Source organism: Pseudopipra pipra, chromosome 8, assembly GCF_036250125.1.
Source record: "Pseudopipra pipra isolate bDixPip1 chromosome 8, bDixPip1.hap1, whole genome shotgun sequence".
NCBI lineage: Eukaryota > Metazoa > Chordata > Aves > Passeriformes > Pipridae > Pseudopipra > Pseudopipra pipra.
The window spans coordinates 33,097,137-33,122,610 of record NC_087556.1 but is presented as its reverse complement, the minus strand read 5'-3'; the positions used below and the strand labels follow the sequence as shown (position 1 = coordinate 33,122,610).

The 25,474-nt window shown below is 41.9% G+C and overlaps 1 protein-coding gene and 1 long non-coding RNA gene across 3 annotated transcripts in view; one reads left to right on the top strand and one right to left on the bottom strand.

The window, feature by feature from the left end:
- The window catches only part of C8H10orf90 (chromosome 8 C10orf90 homolog), a 66,503-nt gene that overhangs the window by 35,602 nt on the left and 5,427 nt on the right, over positions 1 to 25,474 (bottom strand). The window lies entirely within an intron of this gene.
- On the top strand, positions 19,875 to 21,558 carry LOC135418303 (uncharacterized). The gene is made up of 2 exons (XR_010432386.1): positions 19,875 to 20,397; positions 21,277 to 21,558. It is a non-coding gene; the product is annotated as an uncharacterized LOC135418303 (long non-coding RNA).

Below are 25,474 nucleotides of genomic sequence, written 5' to 3'. Positions count from 1 at the left end.
CCTCTGCTTTTGTTATTTTTTTGTTTTCTGTGAGCTCTACTCTCTCTGCAGCTTTTTACTTGGAGCTAATTTCCATTTAACACACAGGCTGGGCCATTGCAATGATGCATTACGTCTGCTGTCAACCCCTCTGCCAGAAATTACGTTACTTTCTATTTTGTATCAAGCATCCAAAATTAATTTTCAGAAATTCTCCATTTGGACTGAAATCTCTTGGCATTCCTGGCTATTGCTTTACAGCAACATGTCACACCACTGCTAAGCGCTTTTGTATTGTTTTTCTTTCACCTAGACAGCCTACCACAGAAGTTTTTTGCTAAGCAGAATTTCAGTTTATATGTAACAATATATTAACAAAGGAATGTAACTCAGCTCCACTTCAAGAAGTGTTTTTTTAAGCATACTCACCACAACAGGCTTCATGGCTTTGTCTCCTTGGGTGAAGGGAAGAGAGGAAAGAAGAGATCAAGAGATCTCCTTCAGTCCCACCACATCTCAAAACATTTAGAGGATGTTTGATGAACCTTTTTTTTTAATAAAGTACACCAAAATATACTTTAACACTTTACTAGCACAACTCCAAGATGCCAATGGCACTGTGTTTATCCGTGGCTGGCATGAAAAAAGAGGTTGGTTTTTGTCATTGAGCAACAGAGAGTCCTGAGCAGCAGAGCAAACAGCTGGACTCATTAGCCACAGCATGGGAAAAAAAGAGAATACAGAAAATAGCCAGAGCAGAGGGCCCACGACATGTTTTTTTGGCAAAGAAATAATGCAGAGTTGCAATCAGTGAACCTGATCTAATGTTGGTAACTGCTGGCACCAAACATGGGCGAGATGCCCTTGGAGCACCTCACCTTGTCGTGGGGCACAGAGAGGAGCACAAAAACAGCAAGGGAAAAAATCCATCAGGATTCACGAGCAGTGGGATAGTGGTAACTCCCGGGGGAGCCTCGTGGAAAGGTTATTTTCAGTGTGTCAGTAATGTGACGAGTTACATGTGAATGCCATCAGGATGAAGAGCTGCTATATGTGCTGTCTTATTCACTTTTTAAAACAGCTAAATAGAGAATAACTTGCAGAGAAGGATAAAGAAGAAATTCTTGGATTGAGTTATGACAAGATCTTAAAAAATCCAAAATTTTGTTCAAAAAACCTTATGTAATAAAGCAACAAATTCCACTGAGTTATCAATATTTTCCTCAAATGGTTTACAGTAAGAAACCCACAGTTGTCTCGGATCGAGCAGGAAACTACAACAGGAGAACATCAACTTGTGAATGTCAACCAGTGCACAAGGAAATCCAGAGGGCTGGCCAGAGATAAATCAGATCCAGACAGGCTTCTTTTACCAGATGGCTTTCCATGAATTTCATTCAAATGTACTTCCAGCACAAAAGACTGACACTAAAGGGCCAAAGAAGAACAAGCTGTCAAAGTCCACACTGCAGATTTCATATAACAGGTAAATTATTCTTATCAAAGTAATCTCCTATGATTAGCAATAATCTGTAGGTAGAAACTTCCAATTTCCTACAGATCCCTTGGAATAGACTGGTTAATCCTTGCTTATCTAACTTTAAAAAGTAGCTGTTTCTGAAGCAGAAAAGATGGGAATAATTGAGGTGGGAAGAAGAAGAGGAGAAAATATTTATTTTCTTTGCTAAATCATTCACAGTGGAGTTTTGCACTGCCTTTTTTACCATATCCTGTGCAATGACATTCTCATATTACTATAGGAATCCTATTGTTGGAAAACACTCAAACTTTTGGCAAGTCATTTGATCTCATTACTGAGACAGATTAAATGGCATTGGTGGCAAAAGCACCAGTATTTTTCCTGATATTATTAAATCTGTTCCTGGAAGCTTCATGTCTGTTAATTCATGTCACCAGAACAAGCAAAGAAAAAAAACAACTAAACCTTTAAAAAGAGCTTGAGTCTGTGTTTGAAATGAAGACACTACAGGGAGCACAAGGCTTTAGCTGAGATGTGTCACATACCAGGTTTTCAAATTCTCCTTGCTGACAAAACACATTGCACTGGAACTCTTGTTACACAACGAAACGCAAAGTTCAGTTTTTCCCTGGTGCGAAAGCACGAAAGAAATGGCATTTCAAGTACTTTCCATCTCTGTGGGGAGCATGAGAAACTTATTTCTATCCAAGCTGAAATCCCATGGATTTGTTTAACCTCCCCAGACCTTCCCTTCCCACCACGATCCACCTCTCCAGCTTACACTAACGGGAGATGAAACGAGGAATAGAGAAGCAACTGCTGGCAGGTGACCTTTGTCCTGTTACATCTTCCCTCTTTTTCTTTTATTTTTTTTTTCCCCTCAAAACGCTGTTTGTTGAACCAAATGATACGCTCCTTGGCAAGGCATCTGGACATCCGGCTCCAGACCAGGGTTTTCCTAATTACGGAGTGCAGCTGGAACCGATTCTCCCAGTCTCGAGTGCCTGGATCTCTGCCTCGGGCCAACTGGCAGCCTGCTCAGATAATGATTCAGAAAAGATGTACTTGTAAATCAGCTTGCTGAAACAGAGATCGATTGCAAAGGTGAGGGTGCTGCTGAAAAACAGCGTCCTCTGAATATTTGGCACGCACAGGACAGCCCAGCGTGGAGCCAGCTGAGGTTTTGTACAAAACTTGAGACACACAGAGAAACAGTCCATGGAAAATGCTGTTTTACCAATGTTTCAGGTGTTTTCTAGACATATACAGGCTGCCTGCTGGGGGATGTTGTTTGATGATAAACTACCTACAAGAAGGACATTGAGGGGCAGGAGCACGTCCAGGGAAGAGAACAGAGCTGGGGAAGGGTGTGAAGCACCAGGAGCAGCTGAGGGAGCTGGGGGGGCTCAGCCTGGAGAAAAGGAGGCTCAGGGGGGACCTTCTCCCTCTGCAAATTCGTGACAGGAGAGGGAAGCTGGGGGGGGTCAGGCTCGGCTGCCAGAGAACAAAGGACAGGAAAAGAGGAAACGGCCCCAAGTTGTGTCAGGGGAGGGTTAGATTAGAGTTTAGGGAAAATGTCTTGAGCAAAAGGGTTGTCAAGCATTGGAACAGGCTGCCTGGGGAAGCAGTAGTATCACCATCCCTGGAAGTGTTCAAAAAACCTGTGGAGTGGCCCCTGGGGACGTGGGTTAGTGATGGGCTTGGCAGTGCTGGGGGAACAGTTGAACTTGATCTTAGAGGGCTTTTGCAACCTAAACAATTCCATGATTGACACCCAGAGTGACACTGGGCAGAGGTGGAATGACTTCAGACCGCTGGCCCTGGCCTCATCTCCAGTTTTTGTCATGAAAGTTGCATATTCTGTTCATTTACTATTCACATGCTGACAAATTTCAAATGTGTGTCAGCACTTCTGGTCTCCTCTGCTCTGCTCCGAGCTCTGCTTGCTCTGCACCACTCACATCCCCCATCACTGCTGAGCCTCCAGCATCACCTCCCAATGAACTCCTCCAGAGTCTCCAGGAACCTCCAGCACTTCCCTCAAAACGCCATAAAACAGCACTGCAGAACATGAACACTGTCTGAAAAGAGGAAAACTTCTCCACTTTGCAGAAAAATTATCTTTTTGGCTGATCTTAGATGATCATCTATGAGAATGGTGAAGTGACTTGGTGTTCCTCCCACATCCATGGCAGCCAGGATCCCTACAGCCCCCTAGTCAGCACTGTTGATTATCCAAAAATGCTCAAATTCCCTATTTGGAACCTGGGAGCAAAAGGACACCACTGGCTTGGCTGTAGGGTCAGCCATCAGAGCAACCACCCTGTTAATACAATACCTTTAACATCATTAAACCTTCTTTTTAAAGCCTTTTCCTCCTTCTGTGCATTATTCCTACTGGAGGAAGTAATTTATATTTCCTTCTGTTTAAAACATTAAAACTGCTTAAATTTCCTTGTTACTTCTTTAATTCAAATACCTGAGGAAGCCTTGAGGACAGAAGTGTCATCATTAAAGATTCATCATGCTCCCTCTCAGAAAGGGCTGGGAGAGATCATCACTCGCTCCTTCAGATCTGAAGTGAGTCATCCAGAAAAACCATCCGGACGTTTCAGATACATCTGAGATGAAAGCCAAGGCAGAACGAACACCGGAACCAAATCCATGTCTTCTGGTCTTCTTCATGTGTCACAAAGAAGGAATATCATAAGATTGCAGAGACTGCTGTCATCTAAAATAGAACTGAACAGTGAAGCTGAAGTTCACATGCTTGATGTTAAAAGTAGAGACAGATGAATGCTGAAAATTCAAACTTTTATCAGAATCCCTGATGATATTAAATCAATTTATATGGTATCTACCAGCAAACATTGTGTTTACTTGTTAGTGGAGATAGTGATGCATCTCCAGAAAGCCTTGGAACAGGTACAGAATGGTTTGGGTTGGAAGGAACCTTAAACACCATCTCGTTCCACCCCCTGCCATGGGCAGGGACACCTTCCATTATCCCAGGTTGCTCCAAGCCCCGTCCAACCTGGCCTTGGACACTTCCAGGGATGGGGCAGCCACAGCTTCTCTGGGTAAAAGTCTTGTTGTCCTTCAAGGACATTACCCTGAGCCTTCAGAAGGGATGTTAAATTCCAGGAAGAGGGGAGGTGTTGCACAGACAATGATCCAAAGGCAGCAGCCCAGTGAAGATGGGACCGGGCGGGGCAGGGAGGCAGCCCCACAGCCACACGAGGATTTTACTCTCTTACAGTCCCATAACAATACACCTGACATTCATCTCTGAAGGATTTGACATTTAACAACTTTCCTGTAAGACCAGGCAGCAATTTTCACCAAGATACTTGAAGGAGCACAGGGTGCCACCCAGAGAGCTCAAACACAGCTAAAACCCACACAGTGTGCACTCATCAAGAGAGGATGACACAGGGACAGTCTCCCAGTCCTCTCAAAGAATCTTTGCAGAACTCATAAAAAGTACCCTGCACATCCTTACAATGGGGGTCAAATGATACAGGCTTAAAGAAGGAAAAAGCAGCTGCCAGCTCTTTATTTGAAACCTTTCTTGTCATGAAAAAAGCCAAACCAATACAAACAAGCACTTTGCCACAAAGGAAAGCACTTGAACACAGTGGCACAAAGATGACAGTGTTTTAAGGCAGCTTTGTTGGGAAGGCTTTCAAATCAGAGTAAGCAAAACAGCCTGAAATCATTTCAGCCTGAACAGGATTCATTATGTAAACAAAATAGAAAAATATTTTTTCTAAGATGTCAGGATGGATTTTCTTCTGTTACGAGTGGCATCGTGAGATTTTGATAAGTGAATTATCTTTCCCTGCTCACACACCTTGGAGCTGTAGCTGCTGCCTGCAGAGATGATTACAGGATCCACCATGGAAGGGACAAATGAGTCCTGCTCTGCTATCAAAAAGCCAGAAGTCATAAATCTCTCATTATCCTTGCCATTAGAAACGAGGTGCCCATCAGGGGGCTGGAAGGAGCACAAGAATTATATCTTCAAGCCCATGCAAAGGAGGAAAAGAAATGTGTTTTCATTATGCATTGCTATTATTCTTTATCTTCAGTTAATAATTTAAAGGGAGGAATCACCCCCAGCAAATCCATCACACACACAGAGATAAAATTAAGAAAATCCTCTACTTTCTCCCTTTTCTCTTTCTCCTCCTCCAAGTTTTATTTTTATTATAAATTAAACATTTATTTTGTTCAATTTTCAGAGGTGTGGGGAAGAACACAGTCCTACATTTCTTTAGGGACCATAGGCTTATGCTAACAAATCTCAGTCCCTAGAAGTAGTGACTAACTCACTGAACTTTCTAAAGCCCAACTGTGTGGACATAACTCAGGCCAAGGGCTCAAATGGGGGTGTACAGAAAAATTTAACTGGCATAGGTTTGATTTCTTCACTGTAAACAACATGGGCTGTCCCTGGAGCTCCCTGATGGAGCTCTGCTGGCATCTTTGTAAAATGTGGTAGGAGGGGAACAAGGAGCTCAAAAACAGGGTATGGAGGGACGATACCAAGAACTGGGGTGGATCGTGAGGGATAACAATGTTCAATAGTCAAATAATTCTTTCATAGTTTTTTTTTTCAGTAGTTTCACTCTAGAAACAGAAGAGATGCCATGAATGTCACAGGTTCCTGTGTCAGGGAGAGGAAAAATTAGGGACAAGAAGCAAGTCATCAAGCTCCCCACTGCTGATGAACAAGAGACATCTTGAAGCTTCATGGTTCCTCCACTTTGGTGGGACTGGCTTCCACCCATCCCTTTGTCCTGCTGAAAGCAATCCCGTATTTTCCATACATTTCACCAGGATCCTGTGAGACAGAGTTTCTGTAACTGGGACACAAAGATTTGGCAAAGCAGACGGAGGCTGTGCATGAGCAGCAACAGAACCCAAATTCTCCTTGGAGAAAAGGAGTCCTCTCTAGGTAAAACTGGGAAGTTCTAGTTCCTGTATGAGGTGCTCTCTGCTCACACCAAGGCAAGGGGCAGCACAAGGGAGGTGACACCTTTGGTTTTTTGCCAAAATTCCTGTTTCAGGGCCATCCTATTCTTTTGGAAAACTGTTCATATGAAAAAGTTATTTGGGATTGCCTAAACAAGCCCTTCTGTGGGGTCAGGAATCACAGGAAGGGGTTTTGTCCTGAAGGTGATATTTGGGACCACGTGGGACCAGGCAGATGGATGGCAATCAGAGATGGAGGCAACGGGTTGACAGGCTCTGAAAGTGTCCTCAATATGGCACAGGAGGCAGGAGAGGATTAAAACCAAGAGCAAGGCAAACTCTGGAACTCCTTCATGTCAGAGATACACCAGGGTTACAAAAATTTGAATAAAACATTTAAATATGAACACTAGATGTGCCAGAAAAGAAAGTAGCCAGGAGATAGAGGCAAACAAAGGAGGCAAGTCCAAGCTAAATCCAAATTTAAATTTTCCAGGTTCCACTTATCTCCAATTTTAAGGCATTCTGAATACAATTCCTGCTTCAGAGCCTTGCACTGGGATTCCTTAGTACCTACTGTCACATTATTTGGCTTATTGACCACCTAATGTCCTTTCAAAAGAAATTTAACTAACAGAAACATTTCATACAGAAGGAGCTGATGGAAGGACTCTTCCAACCCCTCTCAGAGTCCCCTTCTCAGCACATCATTTTAGGGTCCACGTCCATTTCTGGAAGCTCAGGAATGCTTGAGATGGCCAGAAAATTCTTAAGTGACTGCAAACATGACAAACACAATGCATAAGCAAACAAAGGAAAAGTAGTTCTGCAGCCAAAAAGTATATTTATGAAGAGTTATTTTGTGCTATTATGTATATTTATGTAAAGGTCATAACCCACAGAGACTTTGATGGTACAAATGGATTCTGTAAATAAAAATTCCACCCGCGTTCCTCAGAACTGGTGGCAAATACAAATTGCACAAATTAGCCCAGAGTTGCTTGTGCATAATAAGAAATAAGAGCTCGAGGTAATTGTTTGGCCTCAGGGATTCAATATTTCCTACATTTACCTGCTTTTGAAAGAGCTTAACTTTAAGACAAGAAGCTGTAGGGAGGACAAGAGAAAACCTGTGCACTGTCTCTTACGCATTTTATGACTCAATATATGTCCTGCTGCAGGGATTTTTTCATGATGCTTTGGCTTAACAATGGTATTTATTGATTTTTTTTTTCCCTTTTAATACTCTTAATACAGTGGTGAGACCAGAAAAATGATGTGTGCTGCGGGTACAGATGCTTTTGTCGAGGCATCAAAGCAGTGATTCCGACACACACCTCTGTTACTCCCATTTTGTTCCCAAAACAAAGGAACAAGATGTTCACATGAGCCAAATTTGACACCGAACGATTTGTACAACAAAACTGAACTCAGTGGAGCACCAGCCATGCCAACTTTAATAGAGACTTTTCACGCTACTTCTGTGCAATAGAAGCATTTGGTTTTGTGTAATACTTGGGATTATTATTTCTTTCTGGAAAGTCTTTCCCATTAACTGCTGTGATTACAGACATCAGAAACTGCCTGATGATAGGGGATGCTAAAACCAAGTTTAAAAAGTCAGCATTCACAATAGCTAAGATTTAAATAACTACAAAGCCTAAAAAGTTCTGTTTCTAAGTCACTAGTTTGATCACAAATAAATAGTTCTATTTTGCATAATTTAAGAATTCTATGCAGCTCTCCCTAGTTTGAGTTGCCACTGACTTGCCTCAATTCTAAAGCTAACAGCTCTTCACACAGCTGAACTTAGTAATTATTCCACCACATAAAACTTTTCAGTTGGTGAATTATTACCTACATTTACCTTTTGAAGGGAAAGTAAAAAACCAAATCTCTATTCATCACATGCTTTTACCGCGCATCCATGACTTGTTTGATCTTGGAATTATCCCTTTTGAATTCCATGACAACAGGTTTAGAAACACAGATCATGCCAGAGATTAAAACAAAAACGTTGTCATATGATCATAAAACAGGGCATGGTGGATTTTAGGTTTATCACGAGCCTCAACAGAAGATAATTGGCCATTGCCTTTTTTCTTTTCTTCTTTAATCACCCAGGCTTTCAGTTCAGAAATGGAGGTGCAGAAAAGCTTGGGATTGATGCTTAAATGTTAAATCCCTCAAAGCTTTAACTTTGCATCTTTTAAATGCCGGAAAAGTAGAATTTTCAAGCTCTCTTTGGCTGTGGGTGTCACCTGGATGGGAAGGAGCCAGGTTGGGAACTGTCTGCACCCACCAGCCCCACCAGGCTGCTTTTCAAGGAGCACTAACCTGCTGCCTAGCAACCACCACAACTGATGATTGTTTGTATATTCCATTTCTTGTGCAAGACTAAAAGCTCAGATCCCAAATTATTGCATTCAGCGACACCAGAGCTGTGACTGATTGAGAAGAAAACGCATTTTCCTTTACTTGCTGCAGGTCTTCCTCGCTCTCCAGGGTTGCATTTGTAAAATACACACACACGCCCCAACACACTTTGATGCAAGACCAATTGGAAAAATATTTCAGTATGTGACTAGTTATTTTCAAAATATTCATCCTTTAGAGGATACTTCTGTGAATAAAGTCATTCACACACCTTTACATTTTAATGATGATGTCACTAAGACTGATACAGGAACAAACACAAAGGGACACTTTCTCCTGGGCAGGAGGATGTTGCATAGCATGACACAAATGTGCTTGCAGAAAACTTGTCCCTGTGTTTTAGAAGTCCTGGTTTTTTCCTAACTATTATTATTTTTCCTAATTATTATTTACTGCATGTGAAACAATTAAAGAAAAACAAACACAGAGAACAAAAAATCTGACAACCCTTTTACACTGTGCCCTCTGCTTGGATCAGATTTTAGCCTGATTTCCAGGAGGAATTTGATTTATGCCCTATCCTTTTTTATGCCCAGCCTTGGGCTTTTGAGCTTGTGGTCTCTTTGAAACAACGTGACAGAAGGGTCGATGGCTCATCTCCAATGAGCTCCCCACGAAAATCAATGTCTTTGTAAAAATGAGAGGCTGCCACAGGGAGAGGTTCACTGGGTTTCCCATGTTTGATCCATGGACACTCCTACCAGCTGGGCAGGACACATCCCTCATGGGGGGTGCTGCTCCTTGCACTGGGAGCAACGAGGAGGGACAGGGGAAGATGGAAGAGGGAATGGCCAAGGAGACAGGGGAGGAGGGAGGAGCACCAGGGTGATATTTGGGTCTTGGCTCATGGGCTCTGTCACAGAATCACAGAATGTGCTGAGTTGGAAGGGACCCAAAAGGATCACCCAGTTCAACTCCTAGTCCTGCACAGGACCCTTCTGAAGAGTCACATCATGTGCCTGAGAGCATCATCCAAACACTCCCTGAGCCCTGGGGCTGTGCCCACTGCCCTGGGGAGCCTGTTCAGTGCCCAACCACCCTCTGGGGGAGGAACCTTTTCCTGAGATCCAACCTAAACCTCCCCTGACACAACTCCAGGCAATTCCCTGGGTCCTGTCCCTGGTCCCCCCAGAGCAGAGATCAGTGCCTGCCCCTCCTCTGCCCCTCCTGAGGAAGTTGTACCTGCAGTGAGGTCTCCCCTCAGTCTCTCTTCTCCAGCTGGACACACCAAGTGCCCTCATGAAATTACCTCTTTCTTTTTAGCCTGTATTTTCAATTTAATATTTTTGCTTTCAGTCTCTAAATAAATATTGAATCTCATGCTAAGATTATGAAAATTATGGGGCTTAAAAGTTGGTGCTGGAGGCCAATCTAATGATGCCATAACTGGTACCTTAGACATAATCATGTACAACATCTGTCCTGTTTAAAGTCATGTAGCAAATCACTACTAGTCAACCTCCTAAATGTGCTTATGATAGGCACAGTATTGGATACCCAGATTTTATCCCAGAGAATACATGGAATAATGCAGTGAGAAGGAATAACTGAACAGCTCAGAGCAACCAAATGCTGAAGTGACCCCCTCTCAAAGGCAGAATTAGGTGGCTGTGGATGGTTCCCACCACCCCCACTTGGTTTGTCCTACAGTTGTTCTTTTCCACGACAATGTCTGATCCAGAGCCAGCACATAAACCATTAAATAATTTAGCTGCACTCTTCATCCAGCACTGCTCCCCAAGCCAAATCCTGGCCCTTCTCACTTTCAGCATTTCCACTGAGTGCTTTGGGACAAGGATTGATCCCAAAGGTCTCTTCAGGTCCACCAGTTACAGGAGACAGACTTTGCTGAATGTGCTTTCAAAAACCTCTTCGGTCATTATCAATATTCTCTCTAACATTAACTGCCATTAAATCCTGCAGCTGGAAGCTGCAAAATGACCTGTAGGACATTCCCAAGCATTTTCAAGCTTAACAAAGAGTATGTTAAGAGCTGCTGGTGACACCAGTGCTCGGGTGGGATGTGACCAGTTGATGGTCTGTCTGAAGCCCAGGGCAGTGAACTTTGCACTGGGAGTGTGCAGAGAGCCAGTGCAAGCCTGGATGCTTTGGCAGAAAAGAAGCTCAGGTGGAATTTTCTTTTAGGAAAGTTTCAGCTGGAAATTAGGATATAAAATTCTACAGCCTGTCTACACTGCTACAGTCCTCAATTTTGACATCTCCCCTCTCCATTTAAGGCTGGCTCCCAGCTGAACTCTCTCATGATGCAACACGACTCTCCTCCCTCACCTTCTCAAAGCCAAGCAAAAACACCAAAGAAAAATTCCTTGGAAAAAGTGGGCATGTTGTGGAATAGGCTGTAATTATTAACCTGAGCTCTTTGCAATGGACACACACTGTGCCAGTGGATTAGTCATTGCCAGTCACGTTAACTGAGTTAGTAATTCTTTGCATCAGCAACACAGTGTTCTACCTGACTCCTGAATCCTGGTGCAAATACAGCTCCCATCCTTTTCCAGCCAGGGTGAGCTCAGGTAACTAACACATCACTGTGGGGACACCCTTCCCTGTCACTCAGCTGCTGGTGCCACACTTTCCCACTTTAGAACAGTGTTCTGGCTGAATTCCCAGCCACAAACCCACTGCAGTTGGTATGAGAGGCCAGGGAAGTACTTCATTGCCACCAACTGTGCTGTCCCTCCTTCCAGAAATAACAATTGCACTTCCCCTCTGAGCAGCATGTCCCCTTCCTCCTCCTTTCTACAACTACCTCTTCTTTTTTCTCCTGATTTTCTTGGACTGATAGGCTTAGGTGGACATCTTTATTGGATTACTTGGACTTAATTTGGTTAATTTGCAGGGGGTTTTTTTAGGAAGAGATGGAGTTTTGGCTGTTTTATTTGCTCTTTTTTTAGTTTGTAATGGACCTTTTTTACATCTGCTCAAAAAAGTTACCTTGGTGACTTTTATATCCAAAGAGAAAACAGAGAAGAGCCTGGTCTTTGCTGGGACACATATAAATGTGTGCTGGGAGCACTCCAAGAGCTGTCCCACCACGAGCAGGAAAACAAGCCAGTTTTATTTCAAACCATGGGCCATGGAGCTTAGTGATCCTGTATTTTCTTTCCCATAACACTTCCCTGCAATCTGGATGGTGAGAATGATAAACAGATGTGTACACACAGGGATTGAATCTAGAGAGCACTGCATTATTCAAGAGAACTGAGGAGAAAAGGCCAATATTTACAACAGCAGTATTTACTGTAAATTAAAATCCAACCAATTGCAGCCAACTTGAGAGAAAAAACAATGTAGGGATACCTGCAAGGGCATTGGGTTAAAGATTTTGTCCTCCTTAAACAGATTAAAACCCAGGCTTTCAGCATAGTGCCTTTTTAAAAAGCAAAAGAAAATTAAAGTACACTCAGAAGTATGTACATTTTGTAGGTGCTTAGTGGGATAGAAGTTATCTATGACATAAAAAAAAAAATGTCAGCCACTCATGCTATTTTAAATAAAAGGGCAAAAATGTTTTTTATACTCTAAACTGAATGCACCATTTTGGAAGATCAGTCTGCTCTATGTCACACTGATTTAGAACCATTTTATTGCTCCAAATGTGTCACTGCATTAGTTAGAGGAATGTTGCAATTAACACCTTGGCCCGAAATTCAATGCTGATAGATATAAAAACGTAGATTTATATGTTTCATTCAACATCGAAGGAAAGTTTATTAATTCACAAGCAGGTGGATTTTTCTAATTTATCTAGGTCTTTTTATATTTAAATAAAATACTGAAATGAGCTCAAAATGTTTCTGTACCCTGGGTGTACCTTGGTGTTTCTGCCTGTGGTAGCCATTGTAAGAAACACTTGGATTTTCCCAGGATTTCCCAGGTGGAGGGTTTGGGGTTTTGTTGTTTTTTGAAGGAGTTATTTGTCTTTTGGTTTTGGGTTTTTTCCCCCCAAAGAGCACTACCACATTAGGTCCCTGTTGCTTTTTAAAAAGTAGTGGCTAAATCAAGGTGTTATTGACTTCCTTGCAACTAGACAAGGAGAAGTTCCACCATTTCCAAACCTTATTCTTCCCAGCCTCTTCTTTTCTAACAAAGCTCCCAGTTAGTGGTTACTTATTGGCAGAGCTGGATTAAGGTCTTGTATAAACTAAACCCAAATTATTCACGCTTGGATTCCTGGCATAAACTCCTCCTTCTGGGAGCCAACCCCAAGCTCCACCAGGGTGGGTCAGAACTACCAGAGGAAGAAGCAGGGAGGAGAGGTTATGTGGTGTGAAGCAGTGCTGTAATAAAATACAAGATTTCCCTGCCTGAAGAGTTCCCAGTACCTGTGCCTGCAGCAGGTTATGATAACAGCCTCTGCTTTGTGTGAAGAAATAAACAGCTTTGTGTTCCTGACCTCTAGCACATGTAACCATGAAATCAGAGTGCAATTGTAGTTATTTGCTGCTTTTTAGATATTCATTTCTCTTCCCTGGTGCTTAAAAGGGCTGGCTGAAGGCAGCTTATACTAGATTAGGCTTCCAGCACTTCTCATGCATTACAGACTCCAAAGACATTTTTCCCCTCGCAGAAGGTGAAAGTGTTGAGTCATTTCTTTTAAAGATCTGTTGGGGTTATTGCTCATAAAATGAGAGGCAGCACTCAAGGTAGGGCTGAGTGAGGCACAGAGTCCAGCTGCAGCTCCCACATCCCCCCGGACTCGGGGCACGGCTTTCCTCCCTCGCTCTGCTCACCCTTCCCTGGCTTAAACCAGCCAGGCACCACCATCTTATCCCGGATCATAACGTGGATTAACAAGGGCTCATCGGGTGGAACCGTGTGCCAGGAATAATTAGGGTTTAAAATGCAAGAGCCTGGCAGGAAGGGATTGTCATTTGTGAAGCCAGTCCGTTTAATGGAGAAATAACCCGTGTTTTACAGGAGCGGATAATTTGGCAGTCACAGTCTCAGGGGCTCAGAGACATAAAATACAACCTCATCAATGTGTAAGATTAGGAGTAATTAGCCCCTATATGGTAAAGTCATCAGTTGGAAACTCGACTCTGTCTGGGGACTTTTTGTAATGGTGCCTCAGGGACAAGTGAGATGGGACCTCTGACTTCTGTGATTTGGAAGGGACTGAGACCTAATTAAATCTGCAAAGACGCAGTAACTGCATTAAAAGGGATTTTTAAATATGAAGCATATTCCCTTTCACTAAACAAACTAGGTATAATACACCCTGGAACAGGGAGAGAATTAATCAAAAGACACTGAGCCAACAGCTGCTTGAGGCTGCCAAATGGAAGATGATACAGGATTATCCAGAACTGAGGAACATTTAATAAGAATTGAAGAATATTTATAAGAATTGAAGAATATTTGTAAGAATTGAAGAATTTATTTTTTTTTTTTTAAGGATAAGGTTTTATTTCACTGTGGTGAAAATCAAGCACATCACTCCCATTGTAAACTCAAGAGAGTATGTTTTTTTTCAAATCTGTTTCTCTAAATCCGTAACTTATAATAAACATTGATTACATAAATAAAAGCTAATTCTCTTGCAAAAATAATATATAATTTACTTTTTCACTCATTACAAGAAACTCCCACACTTGCATAAAGGGGATACACGGAGCTATTATATTTCTGCTACTGAGTTCCATAAAGCACTTCATATCTTCCATTTCCTTTAAAAGGTTTGGCTCTTTGTACTGGAGAAATGAAGGATTTTAAGTGAGCTTCTCAGCAATGATTGCCTCATTTACATGATCTATCCTCTCTCAAGCCAAAAAAAACCCCTTCCCTGGATGTTATTAACATTTTTCTACCATAACTCAAACACTCTGCACTGTGTCAATGCAGAGCTGGATCATCAAAGCCTGGAAGTTAAGAAGAAAAGTATTTTAAGGGCATGAACTAAGAGCGGACCAACAGAAATATACTGATGGCAAAGAGAAAAAAGTACTGAGATGACACATGTAAGTTCACACACTTCATCATGCTGCTTAAAAATGAATAATTAAAATGGCATCAAACTCATGTCTAGGCAGGTCACTGCTGGAAGAATTTGCCATCTGCCCAAAACCTTCAATATGACTTCTTTCTAAAGTCTTAAAAGCAATTTGATCCTTGCATGTATGATGGTGGTGGGGCTATATTTTTAATGTATTTGTTTCATAAAAGAACCACCTTCTGCCATTCCTGCCTTGATTCAGTGCTATTAATACTGAAATTATCCACCATTTGGGGTTGCCTGGAGAACTGGGAACTCGAATCCTTATTTCAGCCAAACTTGGTGAAAGGATATCAAACCAAACCAATGAATACATTGTCCCAGACAATACACCCACAGCCAGCTGTACAACTAAAACCATGTTATTAACATGAATATTGATACAATTCACTCAAGAAAAAGCACCTCATGCAAACCAGCCCCCAGAATGAAAGAGGTCATCATGTCACCTCACTGGGGATATGGGTTTGAGTTAATCATTCAGAGACCATTATCATAGAATGATAAATTTGTTTGGGTTGGAAGAGACCTTAAAGCCCATCTCATTCCACCCCCTGCCATGGGCAGGGACACCTTCCACTAGCCCAGGTTGCTCCAAGCTCTGTCCAACCTGGCCTTGGACACTTCCAGGGATGGGGCAGCCACAGCTTCTCTGGGCTATGTGCAGAAAAACTCAAACACTCCCATGGGCTGTGAAAATGAATCCCCCATCATAAGCATTGATAAATGGATTAGGGCTTTCCTTTAATTACAGCACATACATGAAATGGTTTTTCCTCTGCACCATTTGATCAGTGCAGTAACACTGGCAGCTATGTGGAAAAATTCTTTGCAAGGAAAGAAAACATAACCAGTTACTCTGTTTTTAGTAGAAGAGCATGATGAGCTTGATGGCCAGTCAATCACTGCGAGAAAAATCAACAGCAATCTAAATGCTCCGATATTTCAAGCCTTCAAGTGACCTTTTGAGAGGATTTCAGTTTGAAAATACAATATGAGGAAAAGCTCTGGTTGCAGGATTCATCTTATATCCAAAGCCTTTACTAAATGTCTCTTGCTAGAAGTGTAAAATAAACAGCTGGGGGGATCAAAGGCAGGGAAAAATGAAAGAAAGTAAAGGTGGGCCGGTGCTTTATCTGGATCAAACTACATATATAAGTAATTGTCTTCGATTATGTGTGTTGGAAATATCCCTCAGCTTTCGGGAGGAGATCAATCTCTCCTCAGGTAGTCAGACAAACTGGGAAAGACAAGGTGGATACAGGAAAAAAACAAGAAACACTGTCACAGAAAAAAACCCAATCCCACTCCAAAGCAGTCCCTGTGCTGGAAAATGCAATGGAAAGTAGGAAAATAGAGAAGTTTACTGGGAAAACCCTGGAGAATAAGGAGGAGACTGCAAAGAAAGCCTTGCCCACCTACACCAGAATAGAACAGCACAGTTAATGCTTTTAAAGTTGAGAGAGTTTTCTTGGATTTTTTTTTCCATGGGTTTTTATGTTTTTTTCACCAACTAAAAGCTGAAGAAAAGTTGGTTATAAAAGCCTCTGTATTTTTGGACAGAGTGGAGAGAGAAAAATCTCAGGTTTAAAAAAAATAATTTGAAAGAACAGTGAAGACAAGGAAAGCTGCATTTGTACCTGAAGCATAAAAATAGCAACCAAAGCAATACAGTGTGTGAGTTCAAGTAAGAATATATAATATAGAAATGCTGAGTAATCCAGAATGCCAGCTTAATTTGAAAAAAAGGGATACTGATATCACAGGCATCTCAAAAATATTATAGGATTAAGATACATCAGTGGATGATATAAAAAAATAAACTCAATATAAATTATATGGAAATGACAGAAGATCAAGTTGACAAAGGAGCACAGTCAAGAACCAAAGAAAATATACAGTAAACTAGGTAAATAAATAAAATACAGCAGTGCCTCTAAATCTCCTTAAACCCAGTTTGCATCCTAAAACAGCAGAACTATACTAAGAACTAATATTTTCCCAGAATGGCCCAGAAAAAGGAACATTAGTGAAAAATACTGGCACTAAATAAGTTGGGACTCATCAGCAAAAGTCAAAAGAGAGGGAACAGGGTAGAGATGGACAAGAATAACAAACATCTTCAAAAGATGCATAGGAAGAGATGTGGGAATGTTACAAGATATTTTTTCTGCACAACATGCAATGAAATTGTGAACCTGAATGACCAGAATCAGGATAAGGCAGTAACAGGATCCTTGCTCTGGCCCAGTGCTGTTATTCTGCTCCCATCACTATATAAAAGACACTGTGAGCATCCTTTAGAAATATTTAGGAAAATAGGACCTTAATAGGTCTTGGGAATTTGGGGTGGGATTTTTTTTGTTTGGTTTTTTTAATTTACTTTTTTGCAGACCATATATACACAGTCAATGGTGTACTACAAGGATTCATGAATGTGAACTGCAGTGTTTTACCGTGAGAGGACACAGCTTGGGAGATCATAAAATCAAAGAATAGTTTGGCTTGGAAGGGACCTTAAAGCCCAACAAGTTCCACCCCCTGCCATGGGCAGGCACACCTTCCACTAGACCAGGTTGCTCCAAGCCCCATCCAACCTGGCCTTGGACAACCCCCTTTTCACATAAAGAGAATTCCAAAGAAAATTCTACCCTTCCCAAGGAGTAAATTGATCCAATAACTCCATTACACAATTATTTACAGTGTATAAATCACCAAAAAAAACCACAACAAAAGGAGTTCAGAGCCACAGTTCTCCTTGATGCACATTTGCAGAGAAATTATATAAATTAACAAAACAGAAACAAGTTTAGAGGTTCCCCTCACACTTAGTGATGCCAAAACAACATCCACTGGGCTAAAGAAGAAACCTCTGCTCTAAAATAAAAGCTAAGCTGTTTATTGAAACACAAAGCAGCAAGTCAAGGCTTTTGCCCATCCCATATTCTGGGATAACAGTCTAGAGAGCAAGGTCAGAAGTTTAATATTCCTATTGATGTTAGGAAACAATGACAGATTTATTGTAAAGATTTGTCAGCAACAGCAGTGAGGTCACAGTGCCCCAATACACAGAAAATGTTCATCTACCTGTACCCCCATTACAGCTGCAGGATAAACATTCCCATACCCAAGCCTTTGGCTTGAGAAAACATGTATTTACCTTATAAAGCTGTAATTCTGCATCAATATTCAGCTAATTGGAGGTTTCCTGTCATTAATTTGGATAATATCCATTCATCTCACATAAATAGCTTCTAGCAGCTTCTTTAATTTAACCTTGCTTTTAGCCCTCTTTTTTTCCCTGTCATGCAACCAGTAATTCAGTGCTCACAAATGACCTCCCGTGCCACAGTCATGCCATAACAATCAATGGTTGGGGTTTCATAAAACAGATTAAATTCTACAGCAGTGGCTTCTGTGAATCAGGAGAATGTGTTCCTTTTAGCTGCTCAGAGTTAATCTTTGATTTTCAGCTGAGTGCACTGCGTTGGAAAGAGTAAACTGGGGACACATTGTATTTTTGTTATATATTTTTGTTACTTACATGGCTGAAATGGAAATAGAGCCATGGCATCCATGGCACTAAAGCTGACTTTTAAAGATTTTTGCCTCTTATCTCAATACTTAAAATAATATGTGAGGAGAAACTTCCCATGACAAAGTGTTTCTGTATAAATTTTGAGATTATTACATTATACTCTAATGATTATACTTTCTACCTTGTGTCACATCAGATCAGAACGAGGCAGAGCTGAGGATAATGTTCCCACAAAGATTTAGAGGTGGCAGATGATTCCTAAGTAAAAAATTACCTCCATCACAGCAAATCACATAACATGTTTTGTTCAACACTAAATTATTATTCACCATTTAAATTAAGGATTGCAAGGGAAATTCATTCTGAGCCTTTTCCATTTCCCTCATATTCACAATTTGGCTAATGAACCAAGAAACCAATTAGTGAAACATCTCAATTTATAGCAGGTTGAGGTAATCCTCAGCCAGGGCACAGTTAAAAATCCTGCACTGTGAAAGGAAGACTTTTCATCTTCAGAAACAGTGCTGGGGAGTTAATGAGCCCTCTTGAAACAGAGCATCAGTGATGCCATTTATGGCTGCCCCATCCCTGGAAGTGTCCAAGGCCAGGTCAGAGCAACCTGGGCTAGTGGAAAGTGTCCCTGCCCATGGCAGGGGGGTGGAATGAGATGAGCTTCAAGGTCCCTTCCAGCCCAAACCATTCCATATTTCTACGATTCTTTACAGATTTTATGATCCACAGCTAAATCCTTCTTAATAGGTGTCTCGGGTAGTTTCTCTAATTATACATAAATGGCTCATTAAAGGGATAAAGAAACAGGAGATGGACTCTAGACCTGAGATTCAGAAGTGTATTTTCCTGTTCCCAGAACAAACCCATTAGCTGGGTGGAAGCGTGGGGCAGGGAAACAATAGAGGGTTCATAGGATGAAAGAAAGCACATAAAAGAATAGGGAAGGCAATCCACTGCTCGAAGGAATTCTTTCCTCAAGGAGCTGCTCATGCATTTAGGACAACAAAAATGTTAATGTACTTTAATAAAGTACATTAAAACATAAGAACCAGGAAGTGCAGTCAAGACATTCCCTCTGCTGTTGTCAAACCAGAGGAGGTAACACGGATAACAGCCTTGTTTGCTAAACCCTATCTCTTCCATGAGGTTTCCATCCCATTGCCACCTGATTTTTAACATTGTGTTATCACCCTTGGTCAAACTGATTAAGCAGATATATTTTTTCCTGGAGAGGATTTGTGCACAAGTGCCAGACATGAATCAACTGCTTCTTCCTCTATTAAACCGAGTCAAATCCTTACATCCTTACCCAGGACTCTAAAACATTTCCCATCTCCCAACCTCCTTACCATTTCTCTCATACCTCAATCCATGACATCATAAAGCCAAATCCATTCCCATCTCTCCAGACATCAGCCCAAATGCAACTAACTGGGGTGTCTCAGAGGGGGAGACACCTGAGCTGGAAGAGGGGCAAAGTCATAGGAGTATACAGGGATCTCTAAAAGATATGGAATTTTTTGGAGGTACTGCCTGAATGGAGGCATTTCTCTCCTGCAGCTCAGTTAAGCACTTCCATAAGTCATTTGGGAACAACTCATCCCATATTCCAGTAGCTCTGTGTGTGCACTTCACAGTTTCCCAGGTTTGGAGGAATTTCATTTCAACAGGAGAGCACTTCCAGAGATGACCCTCTGCTGATACCCTTTCTGGCAATCAGGCTGTGCAATCCCAGCTGGAAAAGCAGAGAAGCAAGAGAAGGGAAACACTTACAAGGGAAGTGGAGCCTGCTTGACACATTTGAGTGTCAGGGTTGGACACGATTCAGGAATTGTGTGTAGACACACTCAGATCACTACAAACAGCAAGAGCAAGGAATGTTTGGAACTACTCAGACATTATTGAGCTGCAATCAACTAATCTCTTGGGAAAGAAACCAGGAGTCACGAACAGCTTAAGGTAAATGTGAGAAGAGGGAAAAAGGAAAACAAGGATTAGGCTGTGTAAGGAACAGAATGCAGTATGGAAAGTACAGTAGCAATAATATAATCTAGTGATGTCCTCAAGTGTTGTGTCTAGTACTGATTTGTGTCTGTGAAATTTTAAGAGGACCTAAGTTGATTAGGTATATTTGTTATTTTATTCCTTGGTGTACTAGGTACTCCTATAGCAACAATTTGGGAATGGCCAATAAGCATAGGAAGCTGGTTTTTTAAACTCAGTGCCATCAATAACCACAATTTTGCCAAAAAAATATTTAATTGAAATGCAATAAAGAGCTCATCTGAGGCTTGGGCTCAGTTTGATGCTGGGTGGTAGAAGTTCAGCCTCTCCCTTTTCCTTAGAATACTAAAGAAAAAGGAGAATGAACTTGACTTTATGTACAGCAGTGGTAATTTATGAGAAGCATGAGACAGTAATTGAGCCAGGAGTAGAAGTGGAAGTCTCCTGTGACAGCCTGTAATTGTCAGAGCTCCAGTGAAATGCAGCAGACACGGATCAAGTAATATTTTGAATGCCTGGATGTACCTGCATCAAACCTGGCCTCCAGACCTCTGGAGATCTGCTTCTCACTGCAGTTTCGTCCTTCCACTTTAATACAGAAAACATTACCCATACATCTTTCTGGTTATTTCTCCACTTTATGCTGAAAATATTTCATATAGAAGTGCATAAAAAATTCCATCCCCTTAGCAACTGGGAGACTCCTGCTTGAAGCAGTGATGGGAAGGATGGGGCTCTGGGAATGTTAGAGGCAAGCAAGGATTCTGTGGGTGTGAAATTGTTGGCAATTATGTCTGATCACTGGCTGCACATGTTTTTGCTGAATGTGTTCAGACTTACTGTGGAAATTGGCCTGAAGTATTACGGAATTTTGGAAACCCTGATTAAAATAAATGGCGTTCAAGACACTTGTACTGCAGAGAGACTCTGGAGTCCAGGGAGAGCTCTGTATGAGCAGGATGTGTCAGACACCAGAACAACGAATTAAAGAAAGGAATCGGCTCAGGAAATATTATTGCTGGTTTCTGAAAACAAGCTGAGACGCAGTTGCTACCTGAGGAGCACAAAGGGGAAGAGAAAGAACATGGGAAGTAATAAAGTGGAGCTTGGATGTAAGAGGCAGAGCGGCTCACTGAAGATCCCAACAGTACATGAGCACAGCTGATTGAGACTAAATCACTCCACGACCCTCTAGGCTGGGAGGGTTGGAAAGGCAGTACCAGCACGTGAGACAATCCCCCTTCCTCACTCTTCCCTTATCTGCCTCTCCCAGACCCAGGGCAGGACTTCATTTCCCACCCTGTAAAATGCAGGCAGCAGCCTGGGTTTCCTTGCAGCTCACTGAGCTGTTCCTCAGGTTTCTCCCTGCTGGCTCTTTCTGACCTTTCTGCTTCCCAAGCTCCTGGAAGGAGCCACTGAAACAGCTCTTTCACTTTCCACAAGCCTATCAACCCTGCATTCAGCCCTGTTCCCTTGGAGGCTTCCACAAGCCTTCCCAGTGCAGTCCTGTTCAATCTGGAAGAGGTTTGCAGGGAATGACAAAACTTAGGAGTCAGACTTGCCTCAAACAGGCACTGCAGGAATCATAGAATCCCAGAATGGTTTGGGATGGAAGGGACCTTAAAGACCATCTCATTACACCCCTCTGCCATGGGCAGGGACACCTTCCACTAGCCCAGAGCTCCAGGAGCTGTGCTCCTGCCCTGTTGCATCCCTTGCTCCTTGTTCCAGCCTCACAGGGTGAAAGCAGCATTGGAAATGCAAGTGGAGGCCCTTCTCACAACCCCCCATGGGCCCTGAGCAAGAAAATCCCCCCTGGTTTTATGGAAGAGGGCTCAGAGACCCCTTTACAAGCCCTTTTATCTTTCCACCTGCGAGAGAAAAGGGACCTGCAGCGGTGTTTGGCTCCCGCATCCTCCTCCCACGGACAATAACCAAGCCAGCCCACATTTCCCACAGGACAGAAGTACATGAAAGCTATTTCTAATAACTCAGCTGCTGGTGGAAGGCTTTGTGTGCTGCTGAGGGAGGTTTTGGCTGTGTGCAGGATGGCAGCACAGAAATTGTCATCAACCACTCAAAGGGGAGTCAAGAGACCAATGCAAAACTCAGTCTCCTGCCTCCACAGAGGATGCAAAAAGAAGATGAAACATTATTTAATGGTCTTGTGGTGCCACTGTGAATGTAGGTATGAAGGAGACATAAGTGTGGTTGTATCAGGGATGACTCCCTGGGCCATGGCTGAATGTTGTGTTTAAGGCACATCTTCAGCCCTTTGGTGGAGGAGCAGGTTGTTTTCCCAAACATAAAAGTACTTCTCCTTTGAGCACAGAAGCATTTCTCTGCTACCTTACCCATAAACATTTGGATTAAGTTGCTGTTCTAAAATGTTTCTAGGTAATATCATGACAGTTTCCTTTAAAGAGTTTTATTTCACAGCTAAACTGCTGGCTTGTATTTCAAAATCTCAGCTACAAGGTTCTGCAGATTTTGGAGGGTCTTCAGGATTAATGTGCTAAATTTCTGCCTCTCACACTCTCCTATCTGCTTTTTTCACTCATCCTGCTCTGAGGCATTTCTCCAAGAAGGTGATTTTCCTTTCTGCTCTGGCAGAAAATGCATTGGAGTTAACTAATTAAGTACAGTTGTACTGTACATCAAATATCAGTAATAATATCAGGCAGTAACGTTATGTCGGCTGTGAGAACAGGTTGCAAAAACATCATACCTGTCATACATCACTGGGATAATGACTTGATGCATCTGTGCTGTTAAATCCTTCCTTGGCAGTGATTAGCAAGCAACAGGGTCTGGCAAATATCTATGGGAAAGAGGATACTGTAATGGTGAAGGCAGGGATCCTCCCCCATGGGCTGTCCTTCCCTGGGTTTCTCCCAGCCACAAAATCTAGTGTATCCCAGAATTTCAAGATTTAATCTCACCAATCCTAAACCATCTTACGTTTTTATAGATGCTTTTATTTTTTTCCCTCCCAAAGGATCCTCGAGTCCTTCACAAGCTACAATCATAGAATGATTCAAATTAAAGCCTTTCTCGAGTTTAGCTCTAATTCTGGTGGAATTAATTTCATTGAAGACATATTGATAACTTGCCTTCACTACCCATTTCAGGGAGTAAAAAAAGGGAAATCTTAGCTAAGTAAAATAGCAAAATATCCACTGATAGAGGAATCTGTGAGATGCTCAAAATGCAGTGCATGCAGCCAGTGTTTCTCCTCAAGTGCAGAGAAATGAATAAAGAGATTTTTTTTGTGAACAAAGTTCACAAAACTCTCTTGGAGCATGTAAAGCCCAATACCCTGCTCATCAAGCTGTGATCTCTACCACATGTATAATACCTATGGTTCTCAATGACCCACTTGTCTTCTAACGTCCACTATTTCCAAAAAATAGGAATGAAAAGAGGAAAAAATATTAAGTATAATAATAGAAATATAAGTATAATAATATATATTAAAAAACCCCTAGACATAACCTCCTATAAATTGCCCATGGCCAGGTTCACTTGGGCACTGGGGGATGCAAACACAAGACTCACATCCATCTCCATTAATATTTTTAGTCAAAGGTTAAAGAACAGTAAAACAAACTAAGCTGTCGGAGAAAATACATATTAGCATTTAGATTAACAGTTATTATCTCCATTTCCCATCACCAGATGACAGTGAAATGTGTGATGATGGGTTTAGATATTTTTTCAGAGAGGTTAAGGGGTCCCTGAATTCAAAGGGCTGGGAAACACTGGCCTGTGAGATAAATGGCACCAGCTCTGGCATGTGCTGTGTGCCCTCAATACATCTGGACTCTAGCTGGAATTAAAATTCATATTGCAGCAGCAATTAAAAGACAGAAGTAGGTCATGAGCTGTTGTTCAAGGCAATATGCAGAGAGAAAAAGAAGACTGAAAGAGGAAAAAAAGGGGAAAAAACTGAAGCAGGCAGCATTTGCCTTAAAAAAAATTCAGCCTTGAGAAATTCTGAAATAAAAGATAACAAAAAGAGGATAAAATAGGAAAATAAGAGTTTGGTTTATTTAGCTATGGGCTCACCAGGCAAAGGTTGTTGCCAGTAGGCAGTTCTCAGGCTGCATAATGACATCAACTCTTTTATTCCACATGGGAAGGATTGTACAAGAGATCCATCCTCAATGCCCTCTCTGCATATCACACCCAGTGCCACAATGCACACTGGAGTGTCCACATCCAATTCCAGACAAAGAAAGTGAGAAAGAAATCCCATTTCTTCCATTCCCTTTTTAAAAATGGAGATATTTTGTGCAGTTACCTGCAGGCTGGCACAGACCCTCCCTGCAGACAGCTCCTCTGCTTTTGCAGTACTGCACAGTATCACTAATGAAGGTCAGGAATTTACTGGGTGTCTCATTTTTATTCAGTCACATGAGCAAAAAGATAGTTTAAAAAACAAAAACAAAATTTTAGCAAAGTGAGAACCGGACACATAACGTTGATAAAACCTTGTTTTCAGTATAATCTACCCTTAAAGGTGACCTGTTAACAAAATCTTACTACACACACAGAAAAATACCCCCTTCCTGTAAGGCTTTGCAGAGGAACATTGCCCGTTAAAGTTTGATACTTTTGAAAAAAAATTAAAAATAACTTTCAATGCTCCTCCTCAGCACCCAAAAAGCATCAGTTGGTGGTTTCAGAAGACACAGCAGGCAGAAGAGTGTAGAGAGCATGTCTCTGTGTGTGGCCATGGGCTGTGCCTTGCCCTGCTTTCCCATGGGAACTCCCAAGCCTAGCCATGCCAGGTATCTTCCCAATCTTCCCAGATGTTTTGTACTCGACCTCCCAACTTTATTTTATATGTTTGCATTGCTAAGAGACACCAGAAGTCTAAATCAATGAAGTATAAAAATAAATGTAATCCATTAAATCCAAGCAGATTTGAAACACAAACCCCAAGGTGCTCCAGAGCACCCACAAAGACCTCCAAAATCATTGAGTCCAACCTTTGACCAGCCCTAACCCTGACAAAGAGAGACATGAG